Source organism: Arachis ipaensis, chromosome B7 (assembly GCF_059453495.1).
Source record: "Arachis ipaensis isolate K30076 ecotype BB chromosome B7, ASM5945349v1, whole genome shotgun sequence".
Lineage (NCBI taxonomy): Eukaryota > Viridiplantae > Streptophyta > Magnoliopsida > Fabales > Fabaceae > Arachis > Arachis ipaensis.
The window spans coordinates 33,672,435-33,689,249 of NC_142442.1; the positions used below are offsets into that span (position 1 = coordinate 33,672,435).

Consider the following 16,815-nt stretch of genomic DNA (forward strand, 5'->3'; position numbering starts at 1 on the left):
ATGGTCCAATGACATTTTTGACAACTCAGACAGACCATCATAGAATATTGATAAACCACTATTTTATGGTTTATATTGTGCTTAATTGTGCGGTTTTATCAAATCTTTACCCACTCATTCATATGATTAGTATGCATTTATAATTCTTTCCTTAAAATACTTCATGGTTGAAAACTTACTTCCTAGAAACTTTTAATTTTGTATTTTAATTCTCTCTTATTCCATTCGATGCCATGATCTGTGTGTTAAGTGTTTCAGGCTTTATAGGGCATGAATGACTTGGAGATTAGAAAGGAAGCTTGCAAAAATGGAAGGAACACAAGAAATTGAGGAGATGACCAGTGAGAAGTGATGCGGACGCATGGCTCACACGACCGCGCGACATAAAGGAAATTGCAGTGACGCGGGCGCATGGCTCACGCGACCGCGCGGATTGGAAACTGCACAAGTGACGCGAAGGCGTAGACGACGCGCACGCATGGCAAGGCAAAACACTGGATGACGCGATCGCGTGACATGTGCAATCTGCAGAATCTGCAGAATTCACTGGGGGCAATTTTGGGCCCTGTTTTGACCCAATTTTCGGCCCAGAAAAACAGATTAAAGCCAGGGAACATGCAGAGACCAGAGAACAACATTCATTCCGCATAATTTTAGTTTTAGATCTGATTTTACTCCTCCTCTAGGTTTTCTCTCTACATATTCATAGTTCTTAGGATTTTGTTTTTATTGCTTTTTTGGATTGGGATATTGAGAAGAGTTATTACCTCCGCCAAGACTTCATTATTCTAGTTTGTTTCCTTACTTGTCTCTTACTCTTTCATGTCCTCAATTTTTTTAGAATTACTATTGGATTATTTTTAGAATTTATTAATACAAGAACTATTTTTATTTTTAATTGATCTTTTTGATTATTTTTTATCATGTCTTTCTTTATTTCCCTTTTCTTATGTTGTGAAGTTTACATTCATAATGATCGAGTAGTTCCATAACTTGATTGGGAGTTGATTGAAAGAAGAACCTTGAGTTGGAACGCTCAAGAGAAAAATTGTAATTGGGTTTATTGTTGGATTGCCCTCTAGTCATTGACACTAATCCTTCCCAAGGAAGAAGATTAGGACCTATGAATAGGAATTGCCTTCCAACTTGCTTGACATTCCTTCACATAGTAAAGGCTAACTAAGCAGACAACCTTCAATTATCAATTAATCTTGAGAGTGCTCCAACAAGAATAGGGCTTCCAACTAATCTACTCCCGGTCAAGGTTTTTATTTAAAATTACATAAATTCTCTAATTTAATTTCCTGTTTATCAACTCAAACCATTTTTTTTGAAAACATCTGATTAATAAAATAGGACATCTTTCTGCAACTTGTTGGGAGATGACCTGGGACTCATACTCCCAGTATTTTAATTCTAATTTTGTGACAACCCTTCTAAATTGATAAACGGATTTTCGGTTGGTTCAAAACTGTTCTTACAACGTATCTCTTATAATAATTTCTTAACTCGCCAATTTCCGCCACGTCAATTTTTGGCGCCGTTGCCGAGGACTTGCAATAGAGTGCTAAGTTATTGATTGGAATTTATTTATTTGCATTTTATTTTATTTTGTTACTATGAGCTGCATATTTCTTTCGTTAAATGACGCGTTCACTTCCTGATCCAAGCTTGCCAGTATTTGATCCTGAGATTGAAGGAACTATTTCACGTATAAGGCAAGCTCGACGTCGGTTAGTCCTCTCCGAGGGCGAATCTGAAATGTCACTTGAGGAAGAAATAAGCCCCCGTTCTACTGATTCGGTTGATTTACGTGCAGGTGACATAGCAGCACCTAGAAGAATTACTATCCAGGAGGCTAGAGCCCCTGATTTCACAATGCAACTGTTTCAAGCGCATCACCCAGCAGTGGCTACAGACTTTGAAATAAAGACTGCACTACTCAACTTGATGCCTAAGTTTCATGGCTTACCTGCTCAAGAGCCTATCAAGCACCTGAGGGATTTCCAAGCAGCCTGTTCTACTGTCAGGCGTGACGGTGCAGATGAAACTTCTATTTTGTTAAAAGCTTTCCCATTCTCTCTTGAGGAAAAGGCGAGAGAGTGATACTACACTCAACCCGCAGCAACTGTTTCTGACTGGGATACGCTTAGAAGAGAATTTTTGGAAAAATTCTTCCCAGCTGAAATTACTGATAAACTGAGGAAAGACATTTCCATGATTGTTCAAGACGAATCCGAGACTCTCTATGAATACTGGGAGCGCTTCAAAAACCTTCTGGAAGCATGTTCCCACCATATGATTGACAAGATAGTGTTGCTCGGCTACGTCACACAGGGCATGAAGCCCCAAGATAAGACCACATTGGAAAGGGCTAGCAATGGGTATATGAAAAAGTACAAGACCACTGATGAGGCATGGCAATTGATCAGTGACTTGGCTGAGTCTACAAGGAATCACAGGCAGAAACAAGGCCGGTCAAAGGCTGTTGCAGAGGTATCTTCTAGCAAAGAAACTACTGCTCTGACTCAGAGTATATGTGAAATGACCAACTTACTGAAGCAGATGCAGTCGAGTCAACAACAAGCACAGCAAAGCCAATAGTTAGTCCCACAGAGAGTGTGTGGGATTTGTGCTGATTACAGCCATTATACTGATGAATGTTCGCAGCTCCAGCAGGAAGACAACACTGTGGCAGCCACTCATAACTTCTATGACCACCTCAACCAAGGGTACAATCAAGGTGGCAATTACAACCATGGATGGCAGGACAATTCTAATCAAGGTTGGAGAGATAATTCTAACCAGAATTGGAGAGACAACAATAACAGAGGAGGCAGAGACAAAAAAGGATATCAGAGGTGGAATAATAACAACAACAGGCAGCAGAACCAGAACCAGCCTTACAGAGTACCTCACCTGAGGCAGTCCCAAAGACCACAGTACAACCAACAACAAGTTCCGCAGATCACTCAATCTAACCCCTCCACGAGTGATGAGGCACTTCAATCCATTGTGCAAGGCCAAAGGAACGTGGAGAGTTCAGTTAATGGCCTAGCATCCGCTATACACGCTCTCATCTCTCAGCTGGCACCACCCAACACTTCAAACACTCAACAGGTAAGCTCCAGTGGAATTCCCTCTCAACCCTTACCCAATCCAAAGGGTGGCATCAATGCCATCACCCTAAGGTCCGGAACCACACTGCAAGAGAGGAATCAGGAGGAGCCAATCCCATCAGAACACGCCTCAGCTAAAGAGGTGGTAGAAGTAGAGGATGTTGAAGACGAAGAGGACATACAAGACATGGTTGAAGAAGAAGAAGTTCAACTACAGAAAGAAGCACCAAAGGATGCAGGCGCTGCAGAAAACATCCTTCCTATTCCATTTCCACAAATTGCAAGGAAGCCTAGGAAGCAGATGGAACTTGACCCCAAAATGGTAGAGATATTCAAAAAGGTTAAGGTAACTGTTCCCCTTTTTGATGTTATTCAACAGGTACCTAAATACGCAAGGTTTCTAAAAGATTTATGTATACATAAAGACAAAATTAATGAATTAGAAACTATTCCTTTAGGTAGTTCTATATCTGCTTTAATGGGAGGTATACCTGAAAAGTGTAGTGATTTAGGTCCATGTATGGTTAATTGTACTATTAGTGGTGTGATATTTTCTGACTGCATGTGTGATTTAGGAGCATGTGTTAGTATAATGCCTTTTTTATATATGATTCTTTGAGGCTCCCTCCCTTAAAAAGGTCGGCAGCTCGTTTTGTGTTAGCAGATAAAAGCATTATTACAGTGGTTGGAGTTGCTGAAGATGTATTAATGAGCATTAAGGGACTCACATTTTCTATTGACTTCTACATTCTGGAAATGCCCCCTAATGACTCAGGAAGGCCATCATCAATCCTGCTTGGAAGACCATTCCTGAAGACTTCAAAGTTCAAGCTGGACACATTTTTTGGAACTTATTCTTTTGAAATAGATGGCAGAATAGTGAAATTCAGTTTAAATAGAGCTACGAAGCACCCTCCGGATGACCTTTCTATCTCCCAGTATGACATCATAGATGAAACTGTGGCTGAAGTTCATCAGGAGGAATTAGAAGAGAATTACACAGGGCAAGGTCCAAGTGTGGGGACACTCTTGGAGGACAATGAGGGCACTTTGCCATTATCACCAGCCCCAGATAATCCAGAGCCTGACCATGAGCAGAAATTGGAATTAAAGCCCCTCCCTCCACACCTCAAGTATGCTTACCTTGAGGACAAGTAGAGATTTCCAGTAATTATTGCAAGGGAACTCACTTCCCAACAAGAAGAACAGCTACTCAATGTGCTGAGGAAGCACAAGAAAGCAATTGGATGGAGCCTGGCAGACATAGTAAGCATCAGCCCTCAAATTTGTGAGCACAGAATATTCTTAGAAAAGAGAGAAAAGCCTGTCCGTCAACCTCAGAGAAGACTGAATCCCACCATCTTAGAAGTTGTCAAGAAGGAAGTGACCATGCTACTTGAAGCAGATATTATTTACCCCATCTCAGATAGCGAATGGGTCAGTCCAGTACAAGTGGTGCCCAAGAAGTCTGGAATCACAACAGTAAGAAATGAGCATGGAGAGCTTCTGACAACTAGAGTGCAGAATTCATGGAGAGTTTTCATTGACTATAGGCGTCTTAACCAAGCCACTCGCAAGGATCATTATCCCTTGCCATCCATTGATCAGATGCTTGATCGCCTGTCAGGTAAATCCCATTATTGCTTTTTAGATGGTTATACAGGCTATTTTCAAATCCATATAGCTCCTGAAGATCAGGAAAAGACTACTTTCACCTGTCCTTTTGGCACTTATGCTTATAAGAGAATGCCCTTTGGCTTGTGCAATGCACCAGCTACTTTCCAAATATGCATGATGAGTCTTTTCTCTGACCTTATTGAGGACTGTATGGAGGTTTTTATGGATGATTTTAGCGTTTATGGTGATTCTTTTAGCCTTTTCTTAGATAGTTTATCTAGAATATTAGATAGATGTGTCAGTACAAACCTTGTATTGAATTTTGAAAAATGTCACTTTATGGTCAAACAAGGATTTGTACTAGGACATGTTGTGTCTAATACTGGCATTTCTGTAGATCCAGCAAAGGTGGATGTTATTTCTAGTTTGCCTTACCCCTCCTCTGTAAGGGAAGTCTGTTCGTTCCTTGGCCATGCAGGTTTCTACCGGAGATTCATTAAGGACTTTAGTAAGGTAGCACTTCCCTTATCCAAATTACTGCAGAAAGATATTGAGTTCGAGTTCAGTGAGGATTGCAAACAAGCGTTTGATAAGCTGAAGACCGCCCTGACTCAAGCTCCAATTTTGAGAGGACTAGACTGGAGCCAGCCATTTGAAATAATGTACGATGCCTCCAACCATGCAGTAGGAGCAGCACTGGCTCAGCGTGAAGGTAAGGACCCCTTTGTAATTGCTTATGCGTCTAAGACTTTAGACGCCGCTCAGTCTAATTACACTACTACTGAGAAAGAACTTCTTGCTATTGTTTTTGCTCTGGATAAATTCCGAGCCTATTTACTTGGTACGAAAGTAGTAGTGTACTCAGACCACGCAGCTCTAAAGTATTTATTAGCTAAAAAGAAATCCAAACCACGGCTTATACATTGGATACTGCTACTACAAGAATTTGATTTAAAATTAGGGATAGGAGTGGTAACCAGAATTTAGTGGCGGACCACTTGAGTCGCCTTGAGCACATCAAGGATGACTCCACTCCTATAGCTGATAATTTCCCATTTGATAACCTGCAAGCAGTATCTGAGGTAGTCCCTTGGTATGCACCTGTAGCTAACTATCTAGTTAGCCGCACTTTTCCTCCAAACTTTACTAAGCATCAAAGAGACAAGCTGAAAAGCGAGTCTAAATATTATATATGGGATGACCCGTATTTATGAAGATGTGGCGCTGACCAGGTAATTAGACGGTGTGTGCCTCAATCAGAATTCCAGTCCATTTTAGAGGTCTGCCACTCATCTGAGAGTGGAGGACATTTTGGCCCTCAAAGAACAGCTAGAAAAATTTTAGACTGTGGATTCTGGTGGCCTACCCTTTTTAAAGACGCTGCTGAATTTTGTAAATCTTGTTTCCCATGCCAAAAATTTAGTAATATATCCAAGAGGGATGAGATGCCTCAGCAAATTATGCTTTTCTGTGAAATTTTTTATGTTTGGGGCATTGACTTCATGGGTCCATTTTCAAATTCTAATGGTTATTTTTATATATTGTTAGTTGTAGATTACGTTTCTAAATGGGTGGAAGCAATTCCTACCCGCACTAATGATGCTAACACTATTGTTTCCTTTGTGAGAAACCACATTATTTGTCGCTTTGGATCACCACGAGCAATCGTGAGCGATCAAGGCACCTATTTCTGTAACAGGAGACTAACAGGATTACTGAAGAAGCATGGGATAGTTCATAAAGTGGCAACAACCTACCATCCCTAGACTAATGGGCAAGTTGAGGTGTCTAATAGAGAGATAAAGAGTATATTACAGAAGATAGTCAAACCTAATAGAAGAGACTGGAGCACCAGGCTACAAGATGCACTCTGGGCATACAGAACAGCATACAAGACACCCATTGGGATGAGTCCCTTCTGCTTAGTTTATGGAAAGCCTGTCATCTCCCAGTTGAAATAGACCACAAAGCCTTTTGGGCAGTAAAGGAGTGCAACATGGGATTTGAGAAAGCCGGAGCTGAAAGGAAGTTGCAATTGCAAGAATTGGAAAGCCTTTGCCTAGAAGCTTATGAGAACTCAAGGCTGTACAAGGAAAAGATGAAGGCTGTACATGATAAGTACATCAAGAGAAGAGAGTTCCAACCTGGGGACTTAGTCCTCCTTTACAAATCTAGACTGAGGCTCATGCCAGGCAAGTTGAGATCAAGATGGGAAGGTCCATATAGAGTAGAGAAGGCTGAGCTGTACGGAGTTTTTCACCTAAGCCACCCTTCAAGCTCTGAATTCATCAAAGTTAATGGACATCGTTTAAAGCTATATCATGGCAAGAAGATGAAGAAAAACAAGGAGATCGAGATCTTCCTCTTGGAGGATCCACCCACAGCAGAAGACTGAGCTAGTGGAGCATCCAACTTAAGGACGTTAAAGCAAAGTGCTGGGTGGGAGACAACCCACCATGGTATGATCGTTCCTTTCTTTATTCTTAGTTTTCTTTTTCAATAACTCTTCTCTTTATTAGCACATTTAGCTTGCATCTGCATTTGCATATTTTTATTTTCAAAAAAAAGAAGAAGAGGGAGAGCACGCGACGCGACAGCGTCGCCGACGCGTCCGCGTCGCAGGTGGCTCAGAAAGAATAAGAAATCGAACAGAAAGTCACGTGAGAGTGTGGCTGGAGGCGTGCCTATGGTACAAATCGCCCCACACGACCACGTCGCTAACGCGTCCGCGTCATGTGGGAGAATTGCCTTCCACGCGTTCGCGTCATCCACGCGGACGCGTGACTGATAAAAATTTACCTCCTCACACTTTATTTTCACACCCGTCTTGAAGTTGATCATCATTATTAATCCGTCCGGGTGGTGAACAAGATGAATTCTCTATGAAATTCCCAACAATCCTCCTAGACCCATCTATTTGAGCACTATTCCCACCTTTGTATTCAACTCTTGAAGTATCAACCAAAATGAGCCTTGATTTGCAATGCCAACCACGAAACATCTTTCGCTTACGCTTCATCCCACAAAGCATCCTAAGTTGACCATCCGTTTCAAGCAAGCCATACTCAAGTGGGCCAATAAAACTAATAAAAATGAATTTTACCCACTCAAGTGAAGGAGTAGATGACAACCTAGGCAAAGATGCTTCCAAAGATCTTGACAAAGCATAACCAACCCTCGTTCTTCTATTTCTAGGGACTTTCACCTCTTCAAAAGATCTCTTAATCTCAATCCTTTGTTCAACAATTTTATCTAAACATTTTCCTTTACTCAAATCATAATAGGGAGGTTGATAAAAATTTACCTCCTCAACGCTTTCAAATCCAACCGGAGAAGGTTCTTCATGCTTAAAGGATTCTTCACCACTAAGACTTGATGCTTGATCTTCATCACCAAGGGAACTCAATTCTTTCTCTATCCCATCCAAGTCTTCATATGGGATATGCCTTGGAAGGTGTGCACTTTCCTCCCTAGCATCAATTTCAATCATCTTGGAGGGGTTTTGTTCCCATGGAGGCTCCGCATCTCCTAAGTCTTCTACCACTTCTTCCTTGTCTTCAACAATTAAAGCTTCCTCCAATTGTTCCAATACAAAGCAACTTCCGTCATTTTCCACCAGAGTTTCCGATCTCTCCTTCATGCTGTGTCCTTCATTCGATTCTCCACATGTAGCCATGGGAGTTCCTTGAGTGTTCAAGCATTGGGAGGCTAATTGATTTGTTACCACATCCAAGCGGCCATGAAATTTTGCACGTCCCTTTTCATCGCTTCTTGCCCTTGAACAAGAACACCAAGAGTCTCATCCATTAGAGATTAGGGTGGGTGGAAGGGTTCATCAAATTGGGGGGAGGGTTCATAGTAGGAAGGTGGTTCTTCTTGGTAGAATTGTGGTGGTTCTAGTTTTCCACTCTTTCCACTTGTTGCACAACACACTCCATGGTTGCTTGAAATTGATCCAATGCTTCCTTGAGATGATCCCTTGACTCTTGTTCCTCTTGGATAATATGATTAGGATCATGTGGCTCTTGGTTCAATGGATATGAGTATTCTTCCATGGGAGGTTGTGGTGGAAAGTAGTATTCATCTTGTGGTTGAAAATTTTCGTATATTGGAGGTGGTTCATCTTGGTAATAATGTGGAGGAGGTGGCTCTTGAAAATGTTGATGTTGGCGTGGTGGTGGCTCTATGTGTGGTTCATATTGCTCATATGGTTGTTGGTAGGATGGATATGGATTAGGGTCATATGAAGATGGTTGGTAAGAAGGGGCTTGTGAGTATGGTTGGGAGTTATGTTGAGGGTATGGATCATAGGCATATGATGGTGGTTCTTGAAAATCACAAGGTGATTCACCATAACCATTGGATTGATATGCATCATAGAATGACTCTTCTTCATAGTGCATTGGTGGGGGTTGTTGCCATGAGGATTAATCATAAGCATATGGCTCCTCCCACCTTTGGTCATCCCATTCTTGATACACATCTTCATTATAGTCCTCATTTCCTACAACATGTTGATAACCAAACTCATAGCCAAGGTGAGAATTCATGATAGCAAGAAGAAAATGAAAACAAAATCAAATAAGAAGCAAGAAAATTAAATCCTAAAACTAGCAAGAGCTAACAAAAGCAAACATATTCATACTATTCACATATATACAATAACCAATAACATAACACCATTGCAATTCTCCGGCAACGGTGCCATTTTGATGAACGGATTTTTTTTTATGGTATAGAATTTCACAAATGAATTCTCGTTGCAAGTATAGTTTCTAAACCAATCACTAATCCTTTCATACAAAAAGTTGTTTGTCACTAAAACAAACCCCTAAAATTAATAACTGAAGTATTCAAACCTCGGGTCGTTCTCCCTAGGAATTACAATAAAGTGTCTTGTTATTGGTTATGAGTTATTTTGGGGTTTTGGATAAGAAGCATGAAAAGTAAATGGCAATGAAAATAAACTAACAACTATAAAAGGCTCTTGGCAAGGTATGAAAATTAGAAGTCCTATCCTAGTTATCCTTCTCAATTGTGATGAGAATTATTCATTGCTACCACTTAGTTAACCCTTACTAATTAAAGGAAAGTCAAGTGGATGAATTGACTTGAGCCACAAGTCCTAGCCAACTCCCAAGGAAAAACTAGCTTTAGTGCACTCTAAACCAATTAGCAATCTCTCTAATTATCAATCAACAAAGGGATTAGATAACTCAAGTGTCACTAATTACTCTACCTAGGCCAAGAGGAACAAAATCTACACTATATCTAGAAGAGGCATTTCAACAAACACATAGAGTGCAATAGAAGTAAACATTATTAATTGCAAGAATTAAAGGAATCTACAACTACAAAGGCAAGAGATCAACAATAGAAAAGCAAAGAAGAACAATTATTATGAATTACCTCTTATTGAATTGGAAGAATGTAGAAGGAACAATACTAGATCTACAACAAATATAAGAACAACATAAAGGAAATTATAACAAAAGAATAGAAGAAGATGAATGTAGCAACAAAGAATTGAGAGATAGAAGTGGAAGAAAGCAAAGATTAAAACCTAGATCTAAGAACTAAACCTAATCCTAATCCTAATTCTAGAGAGAAGAGAGAGCTTCTCTCTCTAGAAACTAACTCTAAACTAATCCTAATGAGTGTGTATGAATGGAATCCCCCTTGCTCTTCAATCCTTGGCTTTAAATAGCATCTTTGGCGCCAAAGTTGGTTGGGATTAGGCCCCACAACCCTTGAGAATTCGTTGGTCACGTTTACATTAAAAAAATCATAAACCAGCACCGACGTGTACGCGCACAGCACGCGTACGCGTCCATGGGGTGATTCGCAGGTGCGCGCAAGCGCCAGGTGCGTGCGCGCGTCCATGGGCGAGTTCAACTTCTTTGACTTTTCATGATTTCTCCACTTTGCATGCTTTCCTCTTCACTCCTTTGATCCATTCCTAGCCCTTTTCAATCTGAAATCACTAACAAACATATCAAGGCATCTAGTGGAATCAAAGGGAGATTAAAACCATCAAATTAAGAGTCTAAAAGCATGTTTTCACATCTAAGCACAAATAAGGAGACAATCACAAAACTATGCTATTTTATTGAATAAATGTGGGTAAAAGGTGATAAAATCTCTTAAAATCAATACAGGATAAACCGTCAAAACGGGGTTTATCAGTGACCTGAAAATCGACGTAAAAGAGGGTGCATGGTAGAAAGTTGTGCTAGAGTGGTGCTGGACTGGCGCTGGACGCACAGTCCCTACCACGCAAACGCGTACCCCACGCGTCCGCGTCATCTCCCAAAATTGGCCACCCACGCGACCGCGTCAACCACGCGATCGCGTCACCCAAAAATTTGGCAAAACAAGGTTTCAAACAGAGAGTTGTGCGAGCGCGAGGCTGCCCTCGCGCCAGTAGCACAAAACGAGTCACGCGTCCACGTGACCGACGCGACCGCGTCGATTCATATGAGCGCAATTTGCGCGAACGCATACCCCACGCGTCCGCGTCGCTTGCGCCGCACAGCTTAACCTAATCTGCCAAAATATCTTATCTTTCTCTTCCCCAAATCCTACTTTTTCTTTTCCCTCCTTATTTCTTCCTTCTTCCTTCTTCCTTCTTTCTCACTCTCTAATTTCTCTCTCTCTCACCACCATTATCAAGGTTTTTCTTTTCTTCCTCCCTCCTTACTTTTCTATTCTTCTTCTTTTATGTTATCTTTTCTTTTCTTTTTCCTTGCATTATCCATGTTTTCTTTTTCTTTATTTTTCTTTTAATCGGTGTTAGAAATTTATTTGGGTCACTATTCTTTCCTGTGATTTGCTTGTGAATTATTCAGAAATTGTTTGACAATTATATTTTACTTTTTAAAAGGATTGCTTGCATGTTCAATTTAATACTTTCAATAGCTTATTTACCATGCATACTATGTGTTTATGAAAATGCCCGTATGGCATTGTGCACTATTTTTAGATTTCTTTTATTCTACTACTCTAAATGCTTGCTTTTCACAAAACCCCTTTTTATATTTTATTAATTTAATATAATTGTTGTTACAAACACGTTATTAGTTTGAAAGGCTTGGTAATCTCACTGGGACATTAAATGCTTGATCTATGCTACTCGTGCCTTTGCCTGCATGCCAATAAACACCTTGCATTTAATTGTCATCATATGCACTTGCTATATTTCTATTTATGCTTTTTCACATGTAGTCATAACCATGTGTTATCTTCATTCATCTTTTAATGTGCATTGATTACCACCTTACCCACCCTCTTCCTTGCTCTATCCCTTGACATTTTGACATACTTTCTCTTTTCTCCCTTTTAGGATGGCCACCAAGAAAGGCAAGGAGAAAGCTACTCCCAAACCACCAGCAAGAAGAGGAACAAAGAGAGCATTAGTGGAAGAGCCATCTTCAACTACAGTAAAGCCCTCAACAAAAAAAATTAAGAGGATTATAAAGGTTGATGAAAAAGAGAAAGCTTTCCCAGCAAAGGACACTGCGCGATTTCCTAATCGCTTCTGTGAACAGATGTTCCCCATCCTGGCAGAAAGGAGTTACAACAACGAATACCTTCTTATCCTCCTGACCCATATTACTGAATTTGTTGAGCCACAAATTGAACGAAGACAATGGGGTTTCCTATAGAGACAGCCACGGCCGGTTAATCTTTCTTGGGTAGTAGAGTTCTACTCCAATTTCCACCTGCCAACCCTGCAGACTGTCTATGTCCGTCAGAAGCAAGTCCCCATTACAGAAGAGGCCATTCAACGAGCTTTAGATCTTCCCCCTACTCCAGAAGGACTGGACGCATTTCAAAAAGCTGTACTCAAGTGCCAGATGTACCAATTCGACTGGGACGCTGTTCTCAGAGTTATCGCACTACCTGACAGCAGATGGATCTACGGATACCATCGTTCCCGTCCTAAGGGAATATTGGCTTCCGCACTTACCTTGGAGGCTCGCATATGGGCATAGATTATGTCCCATTACGTCTTTCTGAGCATTCACGAGTCCTCCTTCACTGCAGACATGGCCGTTCTACTATGGTGCATCCTTACAGATCAGCCTCTGAACCTCCCAAGACACATCCGGAATGCCATGGGACACGTACAAATTGCGGGCAACTTACCTTTTCCCGCCTTGGTTTCAGATCTTGTCTCAGCAGCCGGAGTCTCCTACAGAGCTGGGGACACCAAAGCCATGCTCCCACGGGATGATCAGTACGTCCCTAACGGGAAATATATCAGACCTCCAGCAGCCACTACAAGCCAGCCTACTAAACCGGTTGAAGATATTCCTCCTTTAACACCACAAGTACCTACAATCAATCAACTACTCCATCAGATACTTGAAAGGTTGGATCGGCAGGAACACATAGCAAAGCTAAGAGAACGCCGTAACAAGCGCCGATTCACATACCTCAAGGAGCTACTTAAGGGAAAATACAGAGACTCAGACACCCTGGACTCCACTTCCTTTACCAGCACAGGGAGCCATGCCGGTCCCGACTGTGGAGATACTGATACCAGCCCACCTTTGTTCTTAACAGATGGCACCGAGGACAGTGCAAAGCCTTAAGTGTGGGGAGGTCGATCAGTACCTGACTTCCGGAGGTAAATTCTCTTCCCTAACACCAATAAAATAGGATATTTAGTTAGTTTTTCTTTTGTAGAATAGGATAAATTACATAGTAATAGGTTAGTTGCATGCATGTTCTACTTGATTGAAAAGATAATAAGTTTCTTCTAAGACCCTATTTTTAGAACAAAATTTCACTAAATTTAATCAAAACTTTTATGTTAAATTTGCTTGAAGCTGTATTTGGAACATGATTTTTGAGCTAAAGAACACACAACCTGTGAGATTTGAACTTTTATACATGGTTACATTATTTAACCATAATTATTTTATTCTTGTGTGTTTACTTCTCTATGATTTTAATCTACATTTTGTTTCATCCTATATGTCCAATGTTTAATATATTTATATGCCTGCATATGATTGAGGCCATTATTTGTTTAGCTCACTTATCCAAATTAAGCCTACCCTTTCAATTACCTTTGTTAGCCACTTTGAGATTTTAAATCCCATTTGTTCTTTATCTTACCACATTACTAGCCTTAAGCAGAAAAACAATTATATATCCCAATTGAATCTTTGGTTAGCTTAAGATAGAATTATGTGTTAATTAAGTATGGGAAAATTGTGGGAACAAGAGATAATAAGGGAATGTGTCATGATAATATAATAGAAATTTGGGTGCCTACTCATGTAAAATTATAAAAATTAAAAATCTATGCGCATTGATAAGCTACGTTTATATATATATATATTCAACAATCAAATAAGGGGACAAAATTACCCCAATGTTAAGTTAAGAATTCAAATATCAATGCATGTATGATAAAATTAAAATAAAAGTTGATACATGAGTAAGGAATGTGAAAAGAAATTTTTGGGTAGCTAAGTGTGAAATTTAAGCTATATATATACATATATATATATATATATATATATATATATAGCTTAAATTTGGGTAGCTAAGTGTGAAATTTAAGCTATATATACAGTGTGTGTGTGTGTGTGTGTGTGTGTGTGTGTGTGTGTGTGTGTTAGGTGAAAGCTTGGGTTAATTAAAGATTCAATTTATAAGCTTACTCAGTCATATATGTACCCTTACCCATACCTTGGCCCCATTACAACCTTGAAAAGACCTCATGATGTTTGCATTGGTATATTAATTGTTGTTGATTGGTTAGGTGAAGAACAAAAATTAGAAAGCATGATTAGAGAAGGATAGAGTGATTTCCCTATACACTAGAGAGATTAGAGTGTACAGACATCATCAGTGAGGGTTCAATGCTTAAATGGATAGAGTGATTTCCCTATACACTAGAGAGATTAGAGTGTACAGACATCATCAGTGAGGGTTCAATGCTTAAATTCTATGTTTCCTGCTTTCATGAGCTACCTTCTTACATTTTTATCTGTTCTTACTGTATAAGAATTGAATTAGTGGAATTTGATTTGTGATTGTCTTGAAGAGCTTATTTACTTTTGACCAAGTGGACAAGAATCATATAGTTGCATTGCATTGCATGAGTTTTACATGTTCCTACTCATTTATTTTATCTCCTTCAACTAAGCATGAGGACATGCTAATGACTAAGTGTGGGGAGGTTGATAAACCACCATTTTATGGTTTATATTGTGCTTAATTGTGCGGTTTTATCAAATCTTTACCCACTTATTCATATGATTAGCATGCATTTATAATTCCTTCCTAAAAATACTTCATGGTTGAAAACTTGCTTCTTAGAAACTTTTAATTTTGTATTTTAATTCTCCCTTATTCCATTCGATGCCGTGATCTGTGTGTTAAGTGTTTCAGGCTTTATAGGGCATGAATGACTTGGAGATTAGAAAGGAAGCTTGCAAAAATGGAAGAAACACAATAAATTGAGGAGATGATCAGCGAGAAGTGACGCGAACGCATGGCTCACGCGACCGCGTGACATAGAGGAAATTGCAGTGACGCGGGTGCATGGCTCACGCGACCGCGCGGATTGGAAACTGCACAAGTGACGCGAAGGCGTGGACGACGCGTACGCATGGCAAGGCAAAACGCTGGATGACGCGAACGCCTGGATGACGCGATCGCGTGACATGCGCAATCTGCAGAATTCGCTGGGGGCGATTTTGGGCCCTGTTTTGACCCGGTTTTCAGCCCAGAAAAACAGATTAGAGCCAGGAAACATGCAGAGACCAGAGAACAACATTCATTCCGCATAATTTTAGTTTTAGATCTGATTTTACTCTTTCTCTAGGTTTTCTCTCTACATATTCATAGTTCTTAGGATTTCATTTTTATTGCTTTTTTGGATTGGGATATTGAGAAGAGTTATTACCTCCGCCAAGACTTCATTATTCTAGTTTGTTTCCTTACTTGTCTCTTACTCTTCCATGTCCTCAATTTATTTAGAATTACTATTGGATTATTTTTAGAATTTATTAATACAAGAACTATTTTTATTTTTAATTGATCTTTTTTATTATTATTTATCATGTCTTTCTTTATTTTCCTTTCTTATGTTGTGAAGTTTACATTCATAATGAGTGAGTAGTTCCATAACTTGATTGGGAGTTGATTGAAAGGAGAACCTTGAGTTGGAACGCTCAAGAGAAAAATTGTAATTGGTTTATTGTTGGATTGCCCTCTAGTCATTGACACTAATCCTTCCCAAGGAAGAAGATTAGGACTTATGAATAGGAATTGCCTTCCAACTTGCTTGACATTTCTTTACATAGTAAAGGCTAACTAAGCAGACAACCTTCAATTATCAATTAATCTTGAGAGTGCTCCAACAAGAATAGGGCTTCCGACTAATCTACTCCCGGTCAAGATTTTTATTTAAAATTACATAAATTCTCTAATTTAATTTCCTGTTTATCAACTCAAACCATTTTTTTTAAAACATCTAATTAATAAAATAGCACATCTTTCTGCAACTCGTTGGGAGACGACCTGAGACTCATACTCCCAGTATTTTAATTCTAATTTTGTGACAACCCTTCTAAATTGATAAACGAATTTTCGGTTGGTTAAGAACTGTACTTGCAACGTATCTCTTATAATAATTTCTTAACTCGCCAATTTCCGTCACGTCAAATATACATATGATGCTCCATTCTGGAAGCATGTCAGTAGGACACCTTTTGATCAATTGCTTATATCTTTCCCAAACTTCATAGAGGGACTCACCTTTTTTCTGTCTGAAGGTTTAGATTTCCACTCTAAACTTGCTCATCTTTTGAGGTGGAAAGAATTTGGCCAGAAAAATATTGACCGGCTTTTCCCAAGAGTTCAGGCTTTTCTTAGGTTGTGAATCCAACCATGTTCTAGCTCTGTCTCTTACAGCAAAAGGAAAAAGCATAAGTCTGTAGACCTCAGGATTAACCCCATTGGTTTTAACAGTGTCACAGATTTACAAGAATTCAGTTAAGAACTGATGAGGATCTTCCAATGGAAGTCCATGAAACTTACAATTCCGCTGCATTAG

The 16,815-nt window shown here is 39.8% G+C and overlaps 1 non-coding gene across 1 annotated transcript; it reads left to right on the forward strand.

Annotated features, from left to right (window-relative positions):
• Positions 1 to 16,453: 16,453 nt before the first annotated feature.
• On the forward strand, positions 16,454 to 16,557 carry LOC148550790 (small nucleolar RNA R71). The gene has a single exon (XR_015893464.1). It is a non-coding gene; the product is annotated as a small nucleolar RNA R71 (small nucleolar RNA).
• The last annotated feature ends 258 nt before the right edge of the window (positions 16,558 to 16,815 follow it).